Source organism: Peromyscus maniculatus, chromosome 9 (assembly GCF_049852395.1).
Source record: "Peromyscus maniculatus bairdii isolate BWxNUB_F1_BW_parent chromosome 9, HU_Pman_BW_mat_3.1, whole genome shotgun sequence".
In the NCBI taxonomy this organism is placed as follows: Eukaryota; Metazoa; Chordata; class Mammalia; order Rodentia; family Cricetidae; genus Peromyscus; species Peromyscus maniculatus.
Window position 1 is genome coordinate 31,056,858 of NC_134860.1, and position 26,670 is coordinate 31,083,527.

Here is a 26,670-nt window from a genome sequence, read left to right on the forward strand (position 1 = left end):
GCCAAAGATTCTGAAAAACTCTGAGACAAAGGCTGCTGTTATTCTAGCTAATTACTTAACAAGAGGAGGATCCCAACCTGCAACAGTTAGGTACCTCAGCTCACCCCTTCCAGCACTGGCTGCTCCCTTTCGGTACCACAGAGGCCCAGCCAACCCCACCCAAGCAGCCACAGGAACAACTACCTGACACACAGGTACCTGCTCTTCTAGGAAGAGACAGCTATATCCAATGTCAAGAGGCACTTTCATGTCATGAAAAGCATGAACATGTCAGGATTCGTAGTAAGTGGCAATGGGTGCCACATGAGCAATGTTGACTGTTCTGCCTTCAGCATCCCTGGCCTTCACCTACTCAAGCTGCTCACAAACTATGACAAGCAGAAAAGTCTCAAAACAGAACAAAACAAAATTGACAACTGCTGGGGGACAAAGTTACTCTGGCTGAGACTTCTACTACTGTCTCATCACCATGGAAACTCAGTGAGAAAAATGCACAAAAGTTACCCAGAAATAATGTCTTCCATTGTCAAGGGTTCCAAACTCACAGTTTTCAGACTCTTAAAGCCTGATTCCACATCAGAATCTCTCTGATTCAGCTGGTTCAGGAGTAGAGCCTTCCAACAGTACTGTTTTTTTTTTTTAAAATCCTTGCTGCTTGGCTGTCATACAACTCAAAATGGTCTCAAGCTTGCTCTGTAGTCAAGGATGACCTTAATTGCTCATCCGCCTGCCTTCACCTCAGTACTGGGATTACAGGCATGCACCACCATGCCTAGTTTATGTGGTGCTGGGGATGGAGCCCAGGGTTTCATGCATGCCAAGCAAATGGAACGGAACCACACTTCCTGTCCCAAAAGGATATATGTGTCCCAGAGCCTTCCCCGCCAGGGTAGGTAGTCTAAATACTCAGGACTTTACAAGAGCTAAGCAAGAACTTCACCACTGAGCTACAGGGGAGCCTTCCCCACCAACAGCTCTAAGTGTGCATAGAATGCAGCAAAAAACTTCGGGAATTCCCACCCCCATAGCAGTGGACAAACCAGTGGTGCAGTCAAAACAAGTGTAAAAAAGATTTCTGATGCTCCTTCCACACAATGACACATCCTTTATGTACTCCATTTCTTGGCCTGTAGAGAATTTAGTAGAAAGAAAAATTATTTTGTGGTGGCGGTGGCGGTGGTGGCGGCGCATGCCTTTAATCCCAGCACTCGGGAGGCAGAGCCAGGCGGATCTCTGTGAGTTCAAGGCCAGCCTGGGCTACCAAGTGAGTTCCAGGAAAGGCGCAAAGCTACACAGAGAAACCCTGTCTCGAAAAACCAAAAAAAAAAAAAAAAAAAAAAAAAGGAAAAAATATTGCCACCAATAGGCAGCTTTCTTGAGGTTTCATTGAGTTATACATGGTGTTCATGAAGTCCTGCCTCACACAGTTGTTGACCATATTTAAAACATGAGGAACTGAATTTTAAATTTAATTTAAACCAATTTTTAAAATGGCAATATGTGACTAATTGTTACTATACTAGAAACCCAGAAAGTGTTTCTGTCCCTCCAGGGTCACAAAAATAAAGTTCTACAGTCTTCTTACATTTCCTAGAACATCAAAATTTACAAAGATTTACATCTTAAAATATCTAAACTCAACATCTTTGTCAATTTTGATTTCAACTAAATGCAATTTCAAAGAAATTAAAAAGTAACATTTTCCACTGGCCAGGTAGTACAAGCCTATAATTCTAGTTGCAAGAGAGACTGAGGCAGGAGAACACCAAGACCAAGCCTGCCAGCACTACAGGAATGTTCAAGGCCAGCCTCAGTCAGTCTGAGACCCTGTTTCAAAATTAAAAAGAAAAATTGATGGTGGTGGTGGTGTGTGTATGTGTGTGTGTGCTGGTGAGATGGTTCAGTATTGAAGCGCCTGATACCAAACTTTGACAACCTGAGCTCAATCCCTGGGACCTACAAGGTGGAAGAGAGCCAACTCTTCAAAGTTTTTTCTGATCTCACATGTGTGCTGTGGTATGCATGTACAGATATGCACAAATAAACATGCAATTAATTTTTAACATTTTTTAACAGGTGAACATGTAGCTCAGTGGTAGAGCACCTGCCTAACATGTATAAGGCCTTAGGTTCAGCACCCATACCAGTAAGTACCCCACCCCCTTTAAAAAAAAAAAAACAACTTGCAGACCTTGCTTGCTTCTTGGTATACTGCAAATTTAATTCTTTTGTTTGTTTTGTGTTTGTTCTTGTTTTTCGAGACAAGGTTTCTCTGTGTAACCCTAACTGTCCTGGAACTCACTCTGTAGACCAGGCTGGCCTCGAATTCAGAGATCTTCCTGCCTCTGCCTCTCCAGTGCTGGGATTAAAGGTATGTGCTGCCACACCCAGCTTACAAAGGATTTTAAAGGAGTCTCTGCCCTTCTTTTTGAAGACACAGCACAATAACTGATCTAGTCACCAAAATAACCAGGAACTGGTAAAGAATATTCTCTCAGCTGTTCATCAGTCTACTAGGATAAAACACTCACCATTTTTTTCCTCCCAAACCCAAAAATGATCCTTGGTTCTAACATATCCCCACAGGACAGGCTTGTATCAGCAACACAGTCTAGGAACCAAGACCATCTCTAAGACAGGTTTTTCTCCTTGCATGAAATTGAGTAAATACTTCCAGCTGCACAAACTGTGTGGCCACATTCACTCTCCCTATACAGATCCCTCACATAGCTCACAGCTCATCAGTTTTAAAAGCTCAAGAAAGGGAAGACCAATTTGCACTTTTAGTGCAAAGGCAGAAGATGGGTTAAACCTAACAAAAGCTTTAGAGGCCTTTCTGAGTTTAAAAAAAAAAAATGTTTATTCTGCTTGGCCCGAACTCACTTTCAAGTAGAGGGTGTAAACTGCTTATTTGTGATTAAATATAGCTTCTGTAATTCAAAGTAGTGGTCAACAATCACGGCTCTTCCTAATACTGGTGGCTCACACAATGGGCTCTGCATATTACTTTATCAATCAATACTTTCCTCTAAGGTAGGAACAGTCCCTAAAAGCTGAAGCTCAGAGAGTAGGTAACCTGTCCAGGGCTACACAGCAAGTGGAGTAGAGATGTAGGCCCAATCCTGCCACTGTGGGGAAAACCTTTTACATATGAATAAAAGCAAATATGCCACCCTGTAATGTGAGCCTTTCTCCCTGTGATCCAGCTGTGCCACAGTGAGGGAGTTTAGTGTTATATGGTTCAGAACCATGGGCCCACTACACAGAGAAGGGAGAGACAGAGAGAGAGAGAGAGAGAGAGAGAGACTGACTATCCTGTAGATCACTAAAGACTCCCTGATGATCAGAGCAACTTAATTTACATCCTATCACTTTCCTGACAAGTGCTCTAATACTCCATCTCCCCCACCCCTAGTCCACAAAGCCTAATTTTAGAAAAATAAATCAGTACCCAAAACCCAGGTACCACATTTCTATTCGCTATATTAAAAAACTGTCCTGCCTCCATGACTAACTATAAGAAGTTAGTCATGGAGGCAGGACAGACGGCTCAGCAGTTGAGAGCACTGCTGCTCTGGCAGAAGACCCAGGTTCAGTTCTCAGCACCCACATGGCAACTCACAAAGATCTGTAACTCCAGTCCCAGGAGATCTTACATCCTCTTCTGACCTCCACAGGTACGAGGCATGCACATAGTACACAGACATACATGCAGACGTAACATCCATATGCATAAATAAAAAAAAAATTTTTTTTAAAGTCATTAAAACTGGGTTAGAAAAAAAATCAGTGGCTCAGAGAACCTGAGGTCATACTTGGTGTATCTCAGGAAGAGCCCATTTCTGGACATCTCACATCACTCCCCTAAGAACTGCATCAACAGGACACCCACCTTATGGGGCTATCAAGGCAGTACTGCCAGTTATGTTCTTTAAGTGGCTTAGGACAGAATCAGGCACTCAGTACTTGCTTACTTTGGTTAGTTAGTATAATTACATTCAACATTTAACTACCAGCTGGGGGCAGCCAGCCATGAGGGATTTCTGAGCAGGGAGTGAAGTAAAGGTTGTCTCCTCTATTTCCTTTTCAGGACTCTCCTCTATTTCCTTTTCTTAACCACTAGAGCCTTAAAAACAAAACAAAACAAAAAAACCCTCAGCCAGTTTGATCACCACCCCACCCCCACCCCGGGCCCACTAGGTTGATCTGGCCTCCCCACAGGTCTGTGGGTGTGGGAGTAACTCACCCGTGCTCAGCCCAGCAGCTAGCATTATACAATCTGCATCTCTAAGGAGACCAGAAAGCCCATGTGAGCAGGGATGCTAAAGCCTGTTTTGGCTGTCAGAGTGGTTAGACCAGCTTCCTGACTCTGCCAAAGGGAAAGACAGTTGGGACATGCTAAGGTACCAGAAGCCCAAAAGGGGTTTGATGTCAGTGGAAGGAGAGAAGTCTGCTTGCTTATGGTAAGGGAGGTGACATGGGACTAGGATTGTTAGGTAGCCAGACAGGCTTAGAGAATGGACTCATGAGCTTTGGGCTCCACCTCTTGTCTCCCTGGCAAGGCATTCTTTTTTTTTTTTTTTTTTTTTTTTTTTAAAGAGGCAGGTAGATCTCTTGAGTTTGAGGCCAGGCTGATCACAGAGTTCTAGGACAGCCAGGGATACACGGAGAAACCCTATCTCGAAAAACAGAACAAAAAATTAAAATGAAAAGAAAAAGACAAAAAGAAAAGGAAGCATCATAATTTCCCTTCTTTAAGAGTTCAAGTACCATATGCAAGAGAGGAAACTAGAGGCTGATGGTCTTTCTTGAGGCCCCCCCAAAAGAAAGCATTTCCTCCTGGTAAAGCATGGTCTTTAAGAGTTGATCCAACTGGGCCTATCAATCACCTAGCCAGGAGACCACCTTTTAGCAAGGCTGATATACCTGAAGATGTGTTAAGGTAATGGTAAGAATAATTATCACTTAATGAGATAAGTACATATAGACCCCAGAAGCCCCTCCCCGGAGGCAGCTGCTTACATATCTTCACTGCTAAGACTGCCCACTCTTTTGAGCTCTCTTTCAAAAAGCTAATCATGCTTGCCACCGACATTCTGAACATTGTCACTCCCTGATACTCAAAGCCCTTCCACACAGTTGCTTGCAGAGTTTCCATTGCTGAGCCTGTGCTGACCCTAACTCAAAGGGCACGACTTTCCTCTCCATCTCCCTCCTTACAGCTCAGTTTTCTGCTCCAACTCCAACAGCATGGTTCCCGAGATTTAAAATGTTTCTATCAATAAGACTACGAATCCATAAAACAGTGCCGCAATTCCCTGGTACCAGGAAAGCGAGTTGTAGCCCTGCTTTTAGAGCGGTGAAGGCAGCAGGGTTGGAGTCGGGAGTGGGGGACCAAGTCCACCCTGGCACTAGGAGAAAGGCACCTCGGCTGGTGCAAGCGAGGTGGATCCGGAGGAGGAAGAGAAATAGGATGCATATTCCACTCAGTCCTCACTCCATCCCCGGGCTTAAGGAAGCTGGCAGTTAGCCAGCCAGTGGAGAGACCCGGCTTGGGAACACCAGGCCTCCCCTCCACCACCACCACCCCACCTCCTCACCCCACCCCCACCCCTCGCCCCCCGCCCCTTAAGAGAGAGAGCGGGAAAATAGAACAGGAAGGGAGGTTTGTATCTCGGACCCAGCTGCATTCACCCTTGCGATGCTGGGGTGGAGGGCTTGGCCTCGGAAAGTGGGGGCAAGTAGCCAGGTCGTGGGAGGCTGCCATCCCTCTCCTAAGAGCTCAGCTACCGTTGCCTTCCTTCCCGCCTCGCTCACCTGACCGACCACAGAAGCCGGGGTCCAGTTGCAGGATCACCGCCCTCCGTCCCCAGGTCCCCGCACCTGCGCACTCTCAGCTCTCGGCGAAAGGCTTGGCTTGAACTCCTTAAAGGCGCAACGCGCCCCTGCTCGCGTCCTCCGACAGAAAAACCAGCCCAGCTCGCAGCCGGCGTTGTGTCTCACTCAGCAACCGGGTTTTGTTTGGGGGGCGCTGGACCGCTACCCTGATCTAATTCGCGTTACTAGCTCAAAACATTAAGCCGGCAGTTCAGTCCCTCCCCAGCAGCCCGCCTCCAACAACCGGGAACCTAAGGCAGAAGCATCTAATGGGTTCCCAGAGGCCGAACCGAATCATCCCTCCCATAAAGAGTGTGCAGTGGCAGGCATTAGGGAGCAAATATTGTCACCTTGCCAGGCGAAGCCGCAGTTCACGGAGCCACTGTTTCGTTTACTGAGCATCTACTGTGTGCCTGGCACTACTGAGCCTTTCACCCACCAAAAAGATTCAAGTAGGATCTTAACTTTGAGAGTTTAGGGGCTCTTGGGAGAAGTAAGACTTGACTACTGAGATGGTAGGGATGGAGGGGTGAGATCCTAGTGTTTAGCATCTAGAAAGACTTTCCGAAAAGTATATTGTCGTTTTTTCCTTCCTAGGACCCAGTAAAGGACAGTGTGGCCTGGCTGCTCTTCCTGTTCCAAAGTTTCAGTTAAGATGTCATTCCAGGAAGCCCTCCCTAAATCCCTTTAGGCTCACACTGTGCTGCAAGCTTAAGTCCAGTCAAAACACCCAGTTGCTCTTTTAACAAATGTGTATTGAGCACCGAATGGCTGCACAGAGATGAGCAAAGGACCCGGCCCTATACTCACAGCACAGAATACTAGACCCTTTGTCTGCCTCTACCTCCAAACATGAGTGGAACCAGTGTCCCACAGGACTCTGGACCACTTACATCCTCTGTAAGTAAGGGCAGCCCCCAGCACGTCCCACCAGGTTCTGCAGCAAGTAGATCTGGACTAAGCTGAGCGTGTCTTAGTTTCTAAGAATGGACAAGAAGCCTCAGAGGTTCCAAGCAGAGGACTCTGAAACCACCGGTGCACACTCCTGTCTGAAAAAAGTTTTTCTGGATCAAGTTTCTGGAACTTATTCCAAAGTCTGGGAAAGGATTCCTGGCTCAGGCTGGGTCATCGTCATGCCAGATGTTGGCTACCTCATCACTCAGGACTCAAGGGCTGCATCTGACTCACTACAGGGAATTGTTTCCACAGCTTCCATGACAAATCACCCATCAAAAGCGGGTGGCCTTCTTTCTCCTCATTGAGTCACATTTGTGCTTTTCCAACCCACCTGCCCACAAGGGCCTCACAACAGACCCAGAATAGTAAAGAACACAAATGAGCTACACTGGCTTCCCCACGGGCCCCTTATTGTAGGACCTGCAACCTTGGAGTCTGGGAGCATTTACCAAACAGATGCTGAGGGGTGATTTCAGGATTTAATTAGTGAAGCAATGAGATCAATGAACAAAGAACATCCTAGAAGGTCTAGCCTGGAAGCCATCTGTAATCTCTACTGTGTGTATTTGAAAGCAATTGTTTTTTAACTATCTTAAATTTCCCTCCTCAGTAGTTTAAAAATGGGGTTGGGATACAGGTCAGTGATAGAGTATCCTGAGGCCTGACAAGTTTGATGGCACATTTCTCTAGTCTCAGCACTAGAAAGCCAGGGGCATGTGGATCTCTATGAGTTCTAGGCCATAGGGATACATAGTGAGTCTCAGTAGGGAGAAGAAAAAAAAAAAGCATGAGGCCTTGAGCTTGACCCCTAGCATGTCAAAAACTTAAAAATAGGTACATAATCCTCCTTTTTACTCCTTTAATTCATGCCCCATGGTCCCAGGCCTCCAAGGGCCTGAAGTGTCTGTAGCCAACGTCTCTTCCCCTCACAGTTTCATTATGTGGACATACTTAGTTAAACCTCAGGGGCAAGTCACATTCTTGGTGACTCTTCACAGGATGACTGACAAGAGAGAAGTCTTAAACCCCAGTCTTACATTGAAGCCAAGAATGTAGGAATAAATGAAAAAATCCCCCAACACCTTGCCTCCCCCACCACCAATCCCAATGAGTATGTGACACTCTCAGCGCTACCACTGAGGAGTCAGAAGCAGAATTACTAGAGCAGTCTTGGGAGTTTCCTTTTCTCCTGACTGAACAGAAACTTCCTATCAGCTGCCAGGTCTCACCCCAGCTTTATCAAAGAGTTTTGAAAGCTCCTGGCAGAGTGCCCCAGACTCTGTCCCATCACAAGTCTGTAGAGGTGTCCTAGACTCCACAGAACATCAGTCAGAGATGAATAGTACCTACAGTGGCTTCTGCTTAATGTGTGCTTGTTCTGCAGTCACTGGGCATCAAATAATGCAGTCCTCATGACCACACCATGCACCACGTTGCAGAGAGATTACAGAATAGATCTCAGAGCCAACTCACAGAAGAGCTAGGAGTCAAAGCATTCACTAACTTACTAATTCATCAAACATTTGCTGTGGGATGGTCTATATGTCAAATGCTCTGATTGGTCAATAAATAAAACACTGATTGGCCAGTGGCCAGGCAGGAAGTATAGGCGAGACTAACAGAGAGGAGAATTGAGAGAACAGGAAGGTGGGAGGAGTCACTGCCAGCGGCCGCCATGACAAGCACCATGTGAAGATTCCAGTAAGCCACAAGCCACATGGCAAGGTATAGATTTATAGAAATGAATTAATTTAAGCTATAAGAACAGTTAGCAAGAAGCCTGCCATGGCCATACAGTTTGTAAGCAATATAATTCTCTGTGTTTACTTGGTTGGGTCTGAGTGGCTGTGGGACTGGCAAGTGACAAAGATTTGTCCTGACTGTGGGCAAGGCAGGAAAACTCTAGCTACAAACATTACTTCAGATTTACCACATGCTAGGTACTTGATGAAAAGTCATGCTGTTTGTTTGGTTTAAGTTTTTAAAAGACACTAATTGAGTGTGTGTGTGTGTGTGTGTGTGTGTGTGTGTGTGTGTGTGTGTGTGTGTGTGTTTGTTTGTTTGTAAGCATGCACCACTATGGCATGTGTGTGGAAATCAGAGGACAACTTATAGGAGTTGGCTCTTTTGTTTTTCATTATATGAATCCTGAGATTAGAACTCAGATCATCAGACTTGGCAGCCAGCACTGTGAGTACTGAGCCATCTTATGGGCCCAAGATGCACTAGCTGTCCTCAAGGACTTAATGTCTATAAAGATTAATATTGTTCTCAATTTGACTGGATCTATAATCACATAGGAAACAAACCTCTGGGCATGTCTTTGAGGAATTTTCCAGATAAGATGGTGAAGTGGATATGGGTGACACCATTCCATGGTCTGGAGCTCCAGACAGAATATAAAGGAGAAAGTGAGCTGAACACTAGCATTCATCTCTGTGCTTCGTGGCTGCAGATGCAAGGTGACCAGCTGCGTCCATGCTTTCCCCTCTATGCAATCCCCTGTATCCTCTGTCATCCTCTGTAGCCCCTCTAATTGTAAGCCCAACGAAACTCTACGTCCCTTGAGTTGCCCCTGGTCATGTATTTGATCCCAGCAACAAGAAACTAACTAATACAGAGTGTGTTTATAAGAAGAAAATAATGGAGATTGCTTAATCAGAGAATCATACAAAGGCCATGTTCAACATGGAAGTGTTGCAAAAGAGAAACAAAACACAAAAGATTCCACATGTAACCAGATGCCAGCTGGATGAATTCCTAGTCTTATAAATCATTTGCATGATCCAGTCCCCAGTACATCTGCATCGCACCTCTAAGCCAGGCACCAAACTCTTCTCAATTGCAGTTCAGATGACACTGCAGTACCTTTCCTGTTCCTTCATTCACATGTGCATATGTTTCTCTCTCTCTCTCTCTCTCTCTCTCTCTCTCTCTCTCTCTCTCTCTCTCTCACACACACACACACACACACACACGAATTCACTATCGTATATGTATTCATTTAGGTGGCTCTCAACTCTCCCAGGCTGTGGGCTCCTTCATGTCTTCATGTCTCCAGGGATGAGTGGTACAGAACAGGCAAATTTTAATTAGATTTTTCTGCATGCCTCATCTTGTTCTCATGGCTTTGTCATGAGTTACCTCATTGAAGTTTCCAACAAGTCTATTAGGTGGGTACTATTACTAGCCCCACTGTTGTTGAAAGTTATTTTAAGGTGTGTTACTTTTGCTTATGCTTTGGAACATTTGTTTAATGATGCAAAGATGTGTTTGGTTGAATAAAATTCACCTGCAGTCAGGAGGCTGAGTCAGCAACTAGCTGACAGGAAGTGGTAGGGAGGAGCCAGGTGGAGAAGGGTCTTTAAGGAGGGGCAAGGAGAAGCAGGAGGGCCTTTTGGAGGACACAGCAAGGAGAGGAGGTGAGTTACTTGCTTCAGTCTCTCTGAGGAGCAGAGTTCCACCTTACCCTTTGAATCTTGAGTTCTTTAGAGGGAGAGAGTTAAGTTCCCTTCATAGCTTTGTAAGAGAGGGAGCCTAAGGGAACAGAATTCCCTCCGGCTGCAGCCCTTGCGACCTACCTGCTGCTTGTAGTGGCCGAGTTGCAGTTGCTGACGTGGACATCTGTGGTTTAAAAGGCCAGCAACAATTTAAAAAAAAAAAAGACAACCCCACTTCACAGATGAGGAAAATTTTGAAGTTCCAAGAGACTAAATAACCCACTGAAGTCACAAGGGCAGCCAGTAATATTGTCATAATGCACAGCTGTGCATGTCTGAGCACAAAGTTTGTGTGGAAACTACTAAGCTACCTACTTCTGAAACCAGTTACAGAATTAAATATAAAGGATGTGGAATATTCTCCCTAAATACTGAGCAATCTATGACACACTAGCATTTTTAAGACAAAAATAAATAAATAAATAAATAAAATAAATCCCACAAACAAAACAAAACAAAAACAAAACCTTCCCAATTGACCCAAAATATCAGTTATTCATTTATTTGTAAATCAAATATTACTAACTTTCCAATTCTATATAGAAGTCCAAGTATGAGAAATTTACTCTGATTCCTTCCTTCAAGGAGAATGTTCCTCTGAGTCTAAATTGCAGGGTTTGTGGAGGTATATAGCAAGACCCTTTCTCAAACAGAAAGAAAAAATTTAAAAAGCCCAAACCAGACAAGTTACTGTGCCAATCTGTAGCATATGAACCCAGAGAGACTAAATCAAGAAGTCCTAAATGTGTGCATGTCCATAGTCATGAGTGTGTGTACATGTGTGTTCCTGTGGGCACATGTGATGTGTGCCAAGTTGGCCATGTGGAGGCCAGAGGACTATTCACCTTGTTCTGACACACAGTCTCCTGCTGTTCCCTGCTGTGCAGACCAGTCTACTTGGCCCATGAGCTTCTGGGAAATTCTCCTGTCTTCCCCTCCCATTGTCACAGGAGCAATGGGATTATAGATTATATACCTGTTTTGGTTTCTTTCTTTCTTTCTTTTTTTTTTTTTGGTTTTTCGAGACAGGGTTTCTCTGTGTAGCTTTGCACCTTTCCTGGAACTCACTCTGTAGACCAGGCTGGCCTTGAACTCACAGAGATCCGCCTGGCTCTGCCTCCCGAGTGCTGGGATAAAAGGTGTGCGCCACCACCGCCCGGCCTTGGTTTGTTTCTTTTTAATGTGGGTCCTAGGGATCCAAACCCTGGTCCTTATGAGTGAACGGAGATTGCTTTATCCCCTGAGCATTTGCTCAGCACCCCTAAACTCATCATTCTTACTTTATTGAGTTCACTTGTGCAAAGTGCCAGTGGAGCCCAGCACTAGTCACGGAGTTTGACTTTGGGGAACCACAGAGAGAGCCCTCCCCAAAGCTTAAACTCTCCAAGCACTTTAGTGGGAGTTGGAAAGTGATGGAAGTTTTCCACAATATTAGTCTGGATCTTTAAGGAGTAGCAAACGAGACTAAACTCGCAAATTGCTGGGATTCAAATGCTAACAGTAAAAGATTGATTAAGCCCAGATTTGAATTAAATGGTGAATTTAAAAAAGGAAGTGAGCAGATGGGATGCCAGCAGATGGAGAGGGAAGACAAGAGGGCCAGTTTCCTAATTTATGTCTTTACCATGAAAAAGAGCTCTGGTTAAAACAGTCCCAGTAAGAACTGAGCTCGGTAGAGAATGAAATGTACCCAATAATACAACTTAATTCAAGTGACCAGATCAATAGAAATGACCACCCAGTTTACCAAACAGAAACATTTCCGTGGTCTTCAATAATCTATGCTAGCAGCCCTTCATGACTGAGGGTCCCACTTCAAATAGGGCAGAGAGAGACATAGATCTAGGAACCCCAAGATGTGTCACTAATTTCTAACAAAGGGCTGCACCTGGTTACTAAATGCAGCCAGGAGGAGCAGTGCTCAGGAAAGCTTTAAAATCAGACACGGGGTAAGATAATTGAAGTCACAGTTTCAACAGCACTTTTCAAGGGAGATAAGGAGATTGTTCTAAGATCCATAGGAATGAGCAGAGTCAAGAAAAGCCAAAACACTCCCACTTTAAAAAAGGCTTTAGGACTTAAACAGAAAAGCACAGTTGTTCACATAGTGTGGTATTACACAGAGGTGGATTAAAAACACTGATGGGCCAGGCGTTGGTGGCGCACGCCTTTTATCCCAGCACTGGGGAGGCAGAGCCAGGTGGATCTCTGTGAGTTCGAGGCCAGCCTGGGCTACCAAGTGAGTCCCAGGAAAGGCGCAAAGCTACACAGAGAAACCCTGTCTCAAAAAACAAAAAAACAAAAAAAAAAAAAAAAAAAAAAAAAAACCACACTGATGAAACATCATAGCTGTTACAGAGGTACCATGTACACAAAGAACATCTTCATCATAAAGAAATCATATCTAAAGAAGGAATAATTCAGCAAAAAAGTGCTGGGACAGCCAGCCCCAGTGACACAGGCCTAGGGAGCGTGAAGAAGAAACATTGCAAGTTTAATGGGCTATAGAACAAGTTGAATGCCAGTCTGAACAACTTGAGATACTGTCTCAAAATAAATAATGGAAAAGGGCTACAGATACAGTACAGCAGTAGAGCACTTGCCTAGCAAGCACATGCAAAGCCTTAGGTTAGGTCCACTTTCCGGTGGGGGTGGGGTGAGGGTAGTGCCAAGACATTGAGTATTTATATTGAAAACTAAAGAAAGCCAGGCGGATCTCTGTGAGTTCGAGGCTAGCCTGGTCTCCAAAGTGAGTTCCAGGAAAGGTGCAAAGCTACATAGAGAAACCCTGTCTCGAAGAACCAAAAAAAAAAAAAAAAAAAAAAAAGAAAATTAAAGAAATTTTAAATGGATGTGGTAGAATGCCCAACACCCAGAGGCAGGAAGCAGACTTGAAGCTAGCTTGAACTACTTAATGAGACTCTAAGAAAAAAAAAAAAAGAATTTAATAATCTTCCCACTCACACAAAACAAACAAACAAAAAGATGGGTTAAGGTCTTTAATTTAAACTTGTCCACACTTGGCATTTTCAGGCCTTTCTGATACAGTGGCTGCAAAATGGTCACTCAGCACATGTTTCCATGTCTGCCATTACTAAGAGGTTGAGCAGCTTTCCATGTTTTCATTTTTTTTTTTTTGTTTTGCCATTTGTGTTTCTATGTCTAGCTCACATGTCATTTCCCCAATAATTTTCTTTCTGGGGATAGGTATGCATGTATGCACACGAGTGTGAGGGTGTGTATGCCAGTTCAGGTCAGGGGCCAATGTGAAGTGTTCTCTTCAAGCTCTCTCCAGCTTAGTTTTTAAAACATGGTGGCTCACTGAACCTGGAATTCATAGAAGGGCTAGAGTGGCTGGCCAACATGACCTCAGGATCTCCTGTGCTGGGATAACAGGTACATGCTGTCATCTCCAGCTCTTTACATGGGTCCTGGGGATCTGAACTCGGGTCCTTGTGCTTTGTCCACTAAGCCATCTCCCCAGCTTCTCTCCAATGGTCTTAGTAGTCCATAATTATAGGTATATGGTCTTAGTAGTCCATAATTATAGGTATAGCAAATATACCTCTGTCTCCCATTTCTGACTTGCCTTTTCTAGTTCTCTAGTGGATTTGGTTAACATTCATTCAGTGTAGTCTGGTTGGCCTTATACTTGGCACTTTTCACTATTAGCATATAATTTTTGTACAAAATAATAGTCTTTATGATGACACTTTGCATGTGTGTACCATCTACTTTGATCATATTCTCCCCTTTCAGCCTCTTTAACTTCAGTCTCCCTCCCTGCTCCAGTTGGGATCCCTCCCACAAATAAGCTCTGGTTCACTTTATATGATAATCTTTACTTTGAGCCATTTTCCTGCAAATGTTTTTTTCCTATGGCTGAATAAAATGCCTTTGTGCACATCTAGCAAACTTTCTTTATCCATCCATCTGTAGGTGGTTTCACGGTGTATTTCAGTGAAACCCATGTGGTGCTTTTTATGTCTCATTTAAGAAATCCATGCCTACTTCACTCTCTCATGGATTGAGATTAGAGGAGGTATAGTGTACTAAGGAAACAGCATCAGGGTGCTGAATCAGGAAAAGTTGGTGTAAGCTGGCAAATAAGTAGATAGGTAAATAATAACTACTACCACAGCTGGCTGCCCAGGGAGTGGAAACAGCGCCAGAGCTTGAATCACTTTATCCCAAGTGGCAGAAAACAGGCTGAGCAGTGAGAATCGGGACAGATGTGGAAACACAGCTGAGGGGGTGTTTCAAGCCAAGCTAGAAGAGAGCAGCTTTGGTGAACAGAGTGACATGTTTCCTGCTCCTTTACCAGTTCCCAAGCAGGCTAGTCTCATTAAAAGGCAGGTGAGCAGTTAGCCACTGACAGTGGGGAACATTTCCTCCTTGCCTACTCTGGGCCTAACATTTGTGGGTTTGTGCATTGACCCATTTGTTTTCGTCTTCAGCCTCTGAATGTGTTATTACTTCTGCCATTTAACAATGAGGAGACCGAGCCTTAGGGTTGGGTAACTCGTCCAAAGTCACTCCAGCTGTGATGGGGCCAGGGAGCAGGATTGTTTGCTGAGTCTATGCTGTCAACCAACCTGGCACTCCTGAGAACCTCCTAAGCTCTGTGTGACACATGCTGCGGGCCACAATAAAGACTCCATAAATCACAAGTGGTGGGAGACATGTTGGAGAAGCTGGGGGAACTGCTAGAAATGCACTTCATTTTAGTGATGACGCCTCCTCAACATTGGGGCTACATTTGAACACAGCTTGGTTGGATGTGACTAGGTCTCCATGGAAACAGCTTCCACTGACTTCTTAAAGAGGAGCTAGCTCTCAGTCTCAGAATTAATTCTAAATACAGTTTCTGGACTTTATCTGCACCACATTTACCCAGGAGCACTTTAGGGCAATGCAAAATGATGAGTGGGAACACAAACTTGTTCTCTGGCATGTCTATTCTGCCATTCACTCAATGGATACTCTGACAATTCCCTACTTTCTCTCAGCCCCAGTTTATACTTGTTTACACAATAGGGTTAGTATAGCACCTACCCCTTACATTTGTACAGGTGTTAATAAATTCTTAAATAAAATAAATGTTAATTATGTCTATCCCCTTGCACTTACACATTCTCTTTCTTCTATCCTGATCCTAATACTAGAGTGATCAATTAATTAATATTTGCTTGTGACTTGTTTTGATTTAGTGTTGAAAACCTAGTAACCTAGGAACTGACCAGACTGCATGCAGGCTTGGACAAACTGGTAGCTCTCCTTCACAGCATTACAGTCAGAAGTCATTATAGCTCAGATCAAATAGTGGCCGATAGGACTCAAGGTGATTTGTGCTTAAGATTTAGGCTGGTAATTAAAAATTGTGATTGTTTAATGGCTGTTGGACATAGATATTTCAGAGACCCAGAAAACTCAGTGAAACTGAAGATGAGTCCCAATAGTTACTTAATTTTGAGTTCTTCATGGCAGAAGCTATTTTATTCATCCTTTTTCTTTGTTTTGTTTTCTTGTTTTTCAAGATGGTTTCTCTGTGTAGCCCTGGCTGTCTTGGACCTCACTCTGTAGACCAGGCTGGCCTGGAACTCACAGAGATTCTCTTGCCTCTGTCACCACCTTCCAACTTATTCATCCTTTTATACCTCTCTTAGTATGGGCTTTGCTGGTATGACAGCATATTAGAGATGGGGTAAATTATAAAGGAATGAGGAGCCAGGTGTGGTGGCACATACCTTTAATTCCAACATTCGGGGAGCAGAGGCAGGTGGATCTCTGAGTTTGAGACCAGCTTGGTCTACATAACAAGTTCCAGGGCAACCAAGGCAGAAAACCTGTCTAGAAACAAAACAAAACAAAACAAAATAAACCACCATCAACAACAACAAAAAAGACATGATGTTCATCTTGTCTCTGGGCTTAGGAGGTCTGAAAGTCCATGTCAAGCATCAGCACCAAGTAGGAGCCTCATGCTACTTCAACTCATGGTAGAAAACAGGAGGAGGAAGCAAGGATGAGGCAGAAACAAAGCACAGTGGGTGAATTTGGTTTGTAAAAACCTGGAATTTTGAAACAAGGTGGTATTATGTAACTTAGGCTGGTCTCACACAGACAACCTCCTGCCCACACCTCTCAAGTCCTGGGATTACAGGCATGTGGCACCACACTTGGTTTGATAAATCATTCTTCTAGAACAAGCCCATTCCTGTAGAAGAGGATTGTTCCCTCTTAGTAACCTAATCTTGTTTTAATGGCCTCACCACTTGTCAACACAGTTCTATCAAAGTGAATTTTGCAGAGGATGAAACATTCAGTCATGGCAAACTCCACCCTTACAAGGGCAAATTGTTAAATCTCTGAAAAATCCACTGTGTAAAATCATTCCAAGTCCTAGGTCAAGAACTATTTGTTTCAAAATCTCCAGGAAAGATGTCTTAAAGAAGAATGCTGTGAATGACAGTGATCTGCAGCTAAATTTGGTCTGGGGACTGCGTTGTAGGCTCTCCACTCCAAGGGAATTCCCATCCTGAGAATCACTTGTGAGTCACTGTTTAGTTGAGGTTTGACACCTGCTCAAACCTGCTTTCCTACTTTGCTTGGTGTGGCTTCCGATGGATATATCAAGGCCTAAAGAACAATGACTCAGAAGGGGATATGCTTCCAAAACACACCTTACAAACCACTAGGGACCCTACGACACAGCCAGTGTGTCCCAAAGCTCATGTGTTCCTACATATTTGAAAGTCATCGGAATCAAAATCAAAAGTCAAAAGTCAAAATCAAAATCAAAAGTCAAGCTTAACACAAAAGTAAAACCAGGAGCTTCTGAAGGGAGGGTTCCCCAACTCTATTTTTTTGGTAGCAGTTATAAAAAAGTCTGCCAGAACCACTACCTTACAAAAAGATCATCACAATGACACACAAAAGAACTTCTAGTCAAGCATGTTCGCATACATCTGTAATCCCAGCACAGAAAAGATTGAGGCAGAATGACAAGTTGAGATTAGCCTGGGCTGCCCCCAATGAGATTCTCTTGGAAAACAAAAATCTGAGGATATCTGTGTAGGAACTATCTTTAACCTCAGACTGATGCTGCAATTGTTACTCTAATCATTGTCACCAAGATTACTATTCAACATTATTTTGTGGGAGCCTCCTCACCTTTAAAAGCCCCCCCCCCCTCTGCCATTCTCTAATTAGCACTTTTTTTTTTTTTTTTTTTTTGGTTTTTCTAGACAGGGTTTCTCTGTGTAGCTTTACGCCTTTCCTGGAACTCACTTGGTAGCCCAGGCTGGCCTTGAACTCACAGAGATCCGCCTGGCTCTGCCTCCTGAGTGCTGGGATTAAAGGTGTGCGCCACACCGCCCGGCTTAATTAGCACATGTTTGACCACCTCAGTGCTCTGCTCTTTACAAATAAACAACTTTAATCTTCGGCAACTGTATTTCTGGCTGTTATTTGGGTTGAGATATTAGGCTAAGCCAGGAAGTTTCAAACTACAGAGCTTAATCTTTTGTTGCTGGTAGTCCAGGGATGGGGAGGCTGTGATTTGTCCTCAGTATTCTGAGCTGGAATGGTGGCAGACCTTGTTACCATTCCATGCAGAGAAGTGATGTAGGTGGCTGACAGTGCTTACATTTTAGAGCCAAATATTCCTGGATGTGCCTCACCTTGCTGTGAGATCTAGGTCAGGTGATTGCCCATTCTTAGGTATAACTTCCTCAACCATAAAATGAGGAGAGTAGTGTTCAGGAGGCTGTAAAATGTGGGGTCTACTACAGCTCAGTACCCACAGCCACTATAATTGTGTTCCCATAGAAATAGCCTGTCCTACACAGTTCAAGGAAACTGTCCTTTAATTGTCATGTATGGTATCAAATGGCAATAATTTAGTGTGAGTTATTAAGTACTTTTAATTCATAGTTGCTTCCTGTGTCTCACCAGCTGTTCTGGAATGCTAAGAGATACTTATCTAAGAAATCCCAAGATTAATCAATATACCTCAAGACCCAATGATACCACTCTTGGGCATATACCCAAGGGATGGTCAAGCATACCACAAGGACACTTGCTCAACTATGTTCATAGCAATGCTATCCGTAATAATGCCATGATCTGGAAACAACCTAGTTGCCCCTAAGCCAAAGAATGGATAAAGAAAATGTGGAACATATACACAATGGAGTACTACTCAGCAGTAAAACAAAACAAAACAATGATATCATGAAATTTGCAGGCAAATAGAAAATATCCTGAGTGAGGTAACCCACTCTCAAAAAGACAAACATGGTATGTACTCATAAGTGGATACTAGATGTAAAACAAAAGATAACCAGGCTACAACCCACAGACTACAACCCCTAGAAGCTGGGTAACAAGGAGGACCCTAAGAGGGATGCATGGATCACCCTGGGAAGGGGAAATAGATGAGATCTCCTGAGTAAACTAGGGGTAAGGGGGGCAATATAGGGGAGAGGATGGACAACATAGGGAATGGGGTAAAACAGGAATGGAGTGGAAGAACAATGAAAGAGATACCATCCATGATAGAGGGAGACTTCATGGGAATAGAGAGAAACCGGGTGCTAGGGAAGTTCCCAGGAATTCACAAGGATGACCCCAGCTTAGACTACCAGCAATAGTGGAGAAGGTGCCTGAGCTGGCCTACACTGGTAATCAGATTGGTAACTACCCTAACTGTCATCATAGAACCTTCACCTAATAACTAATAGAAACAGATACAGAGATCCATGGCCAAGCACCAGGCTGAGCTCCAGAAGTCCAGTTGAAGAGAGGGAAGAGGGAGTCTATAAGCAAGGGGCATCAAGATCATGATGGGGAAACCTATAGATACAACTGAACCAAGCTAGTGGGAATTCATGAACTTTCTAGACCAACAGCTGTGGAGCCTGCATACGACTGGACTAGGTTCTCTGCATAAGTGAGACAGTTCTGTAGCTTGGTCTCTTTAAGGGGCCCCTGGTAGTGGATCAGGATCCATCCCTGATGTATGAGTTGGCTTTTTGGAGCCCATTACCTAAGGTGGGACACCTTGCACAGCCTTGATGCAGGGGGAGGGGCTTGGACCTGCCTCAACTGAATGTACCAGGCTTTGCTGACTCCCCATGGGAGGCCTTACCTTTTCGGAGGAGGGAATGGGAGGTAGGCTTGAGGGAAAGGCTGGGGGAAACGGGAGGAGGGAGAGGGGGGCACCTGTGGCTGATATGTAAAATGAATAAAAAAAATTCTTAATAAAAAAAAAAAATCCCAAGATAGGTGAGGTAGTTCATGCCTCTTATCCCAGAATTTGGAAGGTAGAGGCAGGAAGTTGAGGAACTCTGGTTCACCCTCAGCTAAACAGTGAGTTTGGAGTCAGCCTGGACTACCCCAGATACAGAAAGAAAAGAAATGAAGGAAGGAAAAAAGAAAGAAGGTAGAAAGGAAGGAAGGAGTAAAAGAGAGACAGGGAGGGAGCAGAGAGAGAGAGAGAAAGGGAGAGAGTCCAAAAGGCATGAGTAGCAATCTCTGGCACCATTCAGGAGGAGAGGCAGACACACTCAGAGAACTTTAGTGTCACACAAACTGCAACTTTAAGTGACTGGACTGCACTTTTTTTTTTTTTTTTTGGTTTTTTTTTTTGTTTTTGTTTTTTCGAGACAGGGTTTCTCTGTGTAGCTTTGCACCTTTCCTGGAACTCACTTGGTAGACCAGGCTGGCCTTGAACTCACAGAGATCCGCCTGCCTCTGCCTCCCGAGTGCTGGGATTAAAGGCATGAACCACCACCGCCCGGCTTGGACTGCACTTTTAAAAGCTCAAGGTCATGACTGAGGAAGCAGTCATATAATGGTTCTGGTAAAAACAAAGATATTCTAAGGGTGCCCAGCTTCATGTCAGCCAGAGGGGAACTAATTCTGACAAAATTTGGGACCAACTTTCAGGACAGACAAGATGATGATGGGTCTGTGATGGGCAGCACCACACCTTGAGCAGCAGTGCTTAGCATACTTTTTGCATCCCATTTAAACCTAACCCTCCTGTCAAGATTCTGAGGACAGACTTGGCTGTCACTGGCCTGTTTGTCCCTCTTCCCAGTGTAACCAACTGAAGAGATCTCCTTTCTCTGCTTTTCACTTTCACTTGCCTTTTTAAGGTGGCAAGCTTGGCCTGTCAGGAATACCAGGGCTCCAGTTCTGACCTAATAACTCCAGTAGCAGATTAAAGGTGACCTGAGACAAGACTACTAAGCAAATGCATAATTTAGATTGGATCCAGGAAAAAATGCTATGAAGGGCATTATTAAAATGGCTGGCAAAACTGGAGTAATAGTATAGATTAGGTAACAATTCTGTATAATTCCTAAACCTGGTTTTGGTAATACTCACCTGGTTGTCAAGAAAACCTACTTGTACTTGGAAAATAAACCTGATGTTTAAGGGTAAAGAATCGGACTGTGTGGAGCCTACTTCTAAATGAAAAACGTGTGTCCATAGCAACTAGTGAAAAGGAAATGTTGGGTAATGTATGAGTTCTTCTCACTATTTTTGAGATTTGTATGTACATTTGAGATTATTTCAAAATAAAAATTAGTTAATAGTAAGTAAATAAACTGAATCTAAAAACCACAAAGCCCTTAAAACAATGAACTGCATAGTTATAGCCTCTGCTTCTTCTGATTCTTGGTCCAGTCCCTTACAGCAACCTCTTTATGGTCAGGCTGGAAAGTCAGCTTGATACCAACCAGCTGCTTTAGAATAGCCATAGAGGCCCTACCCTGCGTGTTTGCACAGAAAGTCGTGAGAACGAGGCAATGGACAGCGCTGCCACCGTTTGACTGACCGCACCTTTTGTCTTATGATGGAAACCTGAGGGACAGTGTTCTAGTACTGAGCTCTGCAGACGCAAAGGCAAGACTAGCTCCCCAGCAGAGAAACTGTGCTCACACATGCCAGAAGAGGGCGCTGCCTCTTCTGCTGTCCACCCTGAAGGGGTACCACGGAGTGGTTTTACACATCTGCAGATGCCAGCAGCAGAATTAAGGAGAATTAAGTGAAGAAGACAGAGTCAAGGCAAACGAAAGGTCCCATCTGTGTCCTTATTTAAGATATCGATACTCTGTTCATGATGGATTTTTTGCATAAATTTTACAAAATAAGGAATTAAATTGCCTTGATTATTAATTTGTTTGGCATTACCTTGAATTTTGTACCAAAGCCAGGGTCTCACTGGGCTCTCACTAATCCCACACTGGCATATCTAATACTCTATGCATTGCAACACCACCAGCTCAGAGTCTGTGGTTGGTCAGGCAAAGCCTGAAGTTATATGGGCCTTTCTGTATCTGTAAACAAAGAATTAGCCAAAGAGAATTAGTTTTGAGAAACCAAATGAATGCGTTTGATGTCACACCATGGCCAATGGCTGATGCTCCATGTCCTTATCTCACTTTCTGTCTCCTCATCTGCAAGATGGGAATTATAGTGCTTTCCCTATATTTTTAGAAGCTGTTTCTCTAATTCTCTGTATGTTGTGTATGAATGTGGTGCATATGGTGTATGGTCATGTATGTATAGGTGGATGCGGACACCAAAGGAGGGTGTCATATGTCTGCCTCTACACCTCTTCATCTTATGAACCTGAAGTGCTCACAGTTTTTGCCTAGACTGGCAGCCAACAAGTCCCTGTCTCCATCCCTCACAATCCTGAGGTTGTAGGTGTGCATGAGACCACACCCAAGTTCTTACATGGGTGCTGAGATTCAAACTCAGGTCCTTGTGGTTGTAGAGTGAATGTTTCTAACCACTGGGCAATCTCTCCAGTTCAGAGACAGCAATTATTTTTATCTACACAGATGAAGGGCCAGGTGCTGTGCTGAGTTAGCACTTCAGTTAAAAACTAAATTTTCACAGCTGTACTATATGGAAGCGGTTATCTTCTATTTTAAAAGTGAGGAAATGGGCACAGAGAGGTTTAGTTATTGTCTAAGGTTGACCAGCCAGTAACTGGAAGTACATTTACTCTAACCTCCACACCAACATTCTCAACTAAAGGGATTCCTAGGTTTGTCACAATGTGGAAGATACTAGCACCTAGCTGGAAGTAGCCAGGAGGCTGCTAGACACCCTAGAATGCACTGGACAGACCTATGACAAAGAGTTATCTGGCCTTGAGTTAGTTAGCTTCTCATCACTATAACAAACACCAAAGACAATCAACTTATATAGAGAAGTGGTTCATTCTGGATCAATCTTGGAGGTCAAGCCCATGATCCATAGGCTGTGTTTATTTGTAGCCCATGAAGGGTAAGTATTTTATAGCAGGAAAATATATTGAAGCAAGGTTTCTCCCTTCATGGTTGGGGCATGAAAGAAAAACAAAAGGAGACCATGGAAATGATTGCTGCTCCACAGTTCCCTTTAAGGCACACCTCTAATGACCTAAAACATTCCATTAGGTACCACCTTTTATAGTTTCCACCACTTAGCAGCCACATGCTTGGAACTAAACCTCTAACTCATGAATCTCTGCAGTGTGTGTGTGGGATACCTGAAATGCAAACTTCAGCAAGACCCCCAAAAGTCTGCCAGAGTTAGTCCCTAGTACTCCATGGAAGAATTTGTCATTCCAGTGGCTGTTGCTGTTGCTTTCTTTTGTCTGTGTGGCTAGGGAAGGGAGTAGCTGTGGTTGCCAGGGAAATTGAGTTTACTGGCTCAGCATCCATACTGTCATGGAGAACCTGGGCTTTGGAGAATCAGCTGGGCAACACATTTTTGCACTCAACAGTGGTTTATTGAGCACCTGTTACATGCCTATCCTTTCTTGACCAGTATACCCCCCCCCACACACACACATGATATCTGGGCTTAGGAAGAGCTGTCTAGTGAGAGGGCAGACATTAGATGAGGAAATACACATCTCATACATGATAGTACATTGTGGTACCTGGAACAAAGCACAAGACCTGGACCCCATGAAAGAGAAAACACATTTTCTGAGAGTGTGGAATTATATTTGAGACTGGAAGCAGGAGTAAGGAAGAACATTGTGCGTGCAAGCATTGATGCAAAGGCTCTGGGGTGAGAAGTGAAAACCAGAATCTGATGAGAGGCAGTAGGAGAGGAAGTGTGACTTTAAGCATGTAAGGAATAGAGGCCCTGTGGGAGCCCACAGAGGCTTCCTAGTGAGAAATTACTCAGGGTCAGATATTCTGAGCTTTCTTTACCCAGCAGGCCTGTGTAAGTTGATTTGACCACAGGAGTGTTCATCAGGTATTTGGAAGGATCTACACTTGGCTATATGGTGTGCTTTGATCTTGCAAGGGGGAGATCTTTTGCCTCTCCCCTTGGCATGTTATAGAAAGCCCTTTTCAATAAATGACAAGACTGTTGGGTATTGATCCAGGCCCTCCTGAAGCTATCCTGTGTTTTTGTCTTTCTTCTCATTGGCTGGATTTCTCTTTCTATCTGATATTTCCTCATTCCTCTCTCCTCTACCTAAGAACCCTTCAAAAAGTGGGAGCTGGTTTCCCACAGATGGTGCCAGAACTTGTGACTTGGGTTCAGAGGAAATAAATGAGAATAGGGTGCACCGTGGAAGTAGCTGGGCAAGTCAGGGTATGAATTAAGGTTAAGGCAGTGATATTTTATTCTTCGGGAGCAAAACCTGCATATAGATAAAGCAGAATGGCCAAAAGTTAAGCCAAAGCAAGTATTAAAAGTTAGGCTGCAGCATGTATCTCTCTCTGTCTCTGTTTCTCTCTTTCTCAATTTCTATCTATAAAATTAGGTAAAAATGTACGGTTAGGTATACAGATATTGTGTAGGCTTAGGTATATCAAGGGAGAATATAGGCTTTAAGTCTAGGAATATGATGAAGGTTTAAAATAAAGTAATTTAGGGCAGAGTAAATTTTCCCAGAGCACAGACAGGACCTGGGACACACAAAGCAGTGGACCTAGCAGTCACTGTGAACTTAGCAGTCCAAGTGGCTTCAGAAGCTTCAGAAAGTCACTACAGAGACTGCCAGTTTCAGAAATCAACAGAAGCAGCAGAGCATGAGCAGCGGCCCCAGTCAGGCGGCTGAGACTCCCGGGACATTATAACAGAGGTGGCAGATGCTGAGAAAGCAGTGTTAGCAGCGAGGTTCTGTGTGCTTTCTGCTGAGAATAGCTTGAAGCTACGTACAACCTTGACAAGCCAAGCAGAGATGCTGTGCAGCGAGAGAGGCCAACGACAGGCAGCAGCTTGAAGAGCAGCAGTAGAGACTTCGGATTCCCGCTGCCCAGAGCCCAGCGGAGATGCCACGGGGGAGGTTAAAGGAGAGCACCAGAGAGCAGCAGAAGCCCTGTGGAGAGATTGCTGCCCGGGGCAGAGAAGCAGCATCAGTGGCAAGAACAGAAGCAGCCAGCCAGATGTGCAGCTGAGACTGATGCAGCCCAAGCTCCGAGCAACAGAGATGCAGCTACCCTGAGGTGGCATTTGGCCATGCAAGCAGGACAGTGCTCTCAGAAGACTCCCAGCAAAGCAGGTAATGAAGCCAGGGTACAGCGGCTGCAACAGGCCATGGCCAAATTTCCTCCCATGCCGGAAGGGCTGCTTGAGAACTGAAGCCCATAGCAGCTGGGTAGCATTCAGCCATGAACTAAGAAGCACAAGAGAGGTCTAAGTCAGGGCCTCAGGATGTCAGGGTCTCTAGGTGGGCAGGCCTGGAGACAGGAGGTGCAGACAGACTGGGATGGTAAAAAAAAAAAAAAAAAAAGCTGTGCAGTTTGTTTGCTGGTGGTTCAGGCTGGCTGTGTGACGAGGTCCTCCTCAGCTTTTGCCCTGGAGTGGTTTTTAGCTAGGGGAAAGCTAACTGCAGGTGCCTCTGTGGCTGAGATTGGGGCTTCAGAGACGCTTGTTTGAACTGAGTTGAGTTGTTTCATTCAGGGCAGTTGCAATGAATTTTGGTAATGAGACTCCTCATATTTGGAACTGTTTGCCTAAGAGTTATTACAACTTGGACTGTTCTATAAAGACTTCAGGCTCTGATCTTGGGATGTCAGTTGAACTTTGGGACTGGTATTAGAACTGATTTTTTTAACTTTTGCAAATCTCAGAAATGGGACAATTTTGATTTCACCTATATACATTATTAACTATGATGACTTATGAATTCTTTTGTGTATGCATATATACTTTATTAACTGTGGTGACTCACAAACTGTTTGTATAGAAATGGAATTGGTATTGTGTAGAAATGGAGAAATTTGTTTTTTCTACCCAGGCTCAAGATGAAGCTTAAAAAATTATAAAGAAAAGGGGGAGTTAATATTCTTCAGTCACTTTAATCTTTTTGAAAAAATTTTTTCTTGTCCTTTGAGTGGATTAATGTTAACTTGTGTCAATGTACCTTATGTTTTGTTAACAAGAAATGCAAAGGGTTCTATTAAGAAATTGCTTTTGGATGTTTGCTAAAGTTTGTTAAGTGAAAATAGTTCTATTGAGTTCTTTGGATGTAAATTTATAGGAATTGTAATTGTGTACAGTACTATTCATTCATTGATGGACCATGGTATGGTGATGCTAAGGAGTTCTTTAGGTTTGATGTAGTTGCATCTGGAGTTTATTGATTTAAAAAAGGGCTTCATGCAGCTAAGACTGCTATAGACATCTTAGACCCATTTAAAAAGGCCACTCTATCTTTATCATCCTCTACTTTATTAGGAGGTATGACAGCCATGGGAAATGGGTATATTGCTATGATTATTCCAGTTACTTGCAAGCTCTTAGTGGAAAGCTGATTCAGAGCTGCATAGAGTTAGGCTCTGTGCCCTCATTTGAGATTTAAATTGTTAAGAGGGGGACCTGTGGAAGCTCAGAGTCAGAGAATCTGAGCTTGCTTGGCATATTTTATAAAGCCCTTTTCAATAAAGGATGAGGCTGTTGAATATTGATCTAGGCCCTCCTGAAGCTATCTGGTGTTTCTGTCTTTCTTCTTGTTGCCTAGATCTCTCTTTCTATCTGATATTTTCTCATTCCTCTCTCCTTCACCTAAGAACCCTTCAAAAACTGGGAGCTGGTTCCACAAGGCCCTACCAAAGAATATGGTCTTTCTGTCAAAGACAGAAAGGGCTGGAGAAGTTGTTCGGTTGGTTGGATGCTCACCTAGCACACATGAGGCCCTGGGTTTGACCTCCAAAAGTGCATAAATGGGGAGTGGTAGTTCTCAGGAGGTGGAGGCAGAAGGATCAGAAGTTCAAGGTTATTCTTGTCTACTTAGGAAGTTTGAGGTCAGCCTGAGCTAGAGACCCTATCTCAGAAAATGAGAAAGAATTTTGAAGGCATA

General features: G+C 43.9%; 2 protein-coding genes across 5 annotated transcripts in view; one reads left to right on the forward strand and one right to left on the reverse strand.

The window, feature by feature from the left end:
* The window catches only part of Abhd6 (abhydrolase domain containing 6, acylglycerol lipase), a 44,779-nt gene extending 38,806 nt beyond the window's left edge, over positions 1-5,973 (reverse strand). For 2 of the 4 annotated variants that reach the window (XM_006994749.4, XM_042284413.2), the window contains exon 1: positions 5,818-5,945. The gene's annotated coding sequence lies outside the window, so the exon portion shown is untranslated. Of the gene's footprint in view, positions 1-5,694; positions 5,714-5,817 lie in introns of those variants that run through there. The other 2 variants (XM_006994750.4, XM_076544567.1) reach the window with 2 other exon arrangements.
* A 4,267-nt stretch (positions 5,974-10,240) lies between these two features.
* The window catches only part of Dnase1l3 (deoxyribonuclease 1L3), a 42,588-nt gene continuing 26,158 nt past the window's right edge, over positions 10,241-26,670 (forward strand). The window contains exon 1 of the mRNA XM_076544568.1: positions 10,241-10,256. The gene's annotated coding sequence lies outside the window, so the exon portion shown is untranslated. The remainder of the gene's footprint in view (positions 10,257-26,670) is intronic.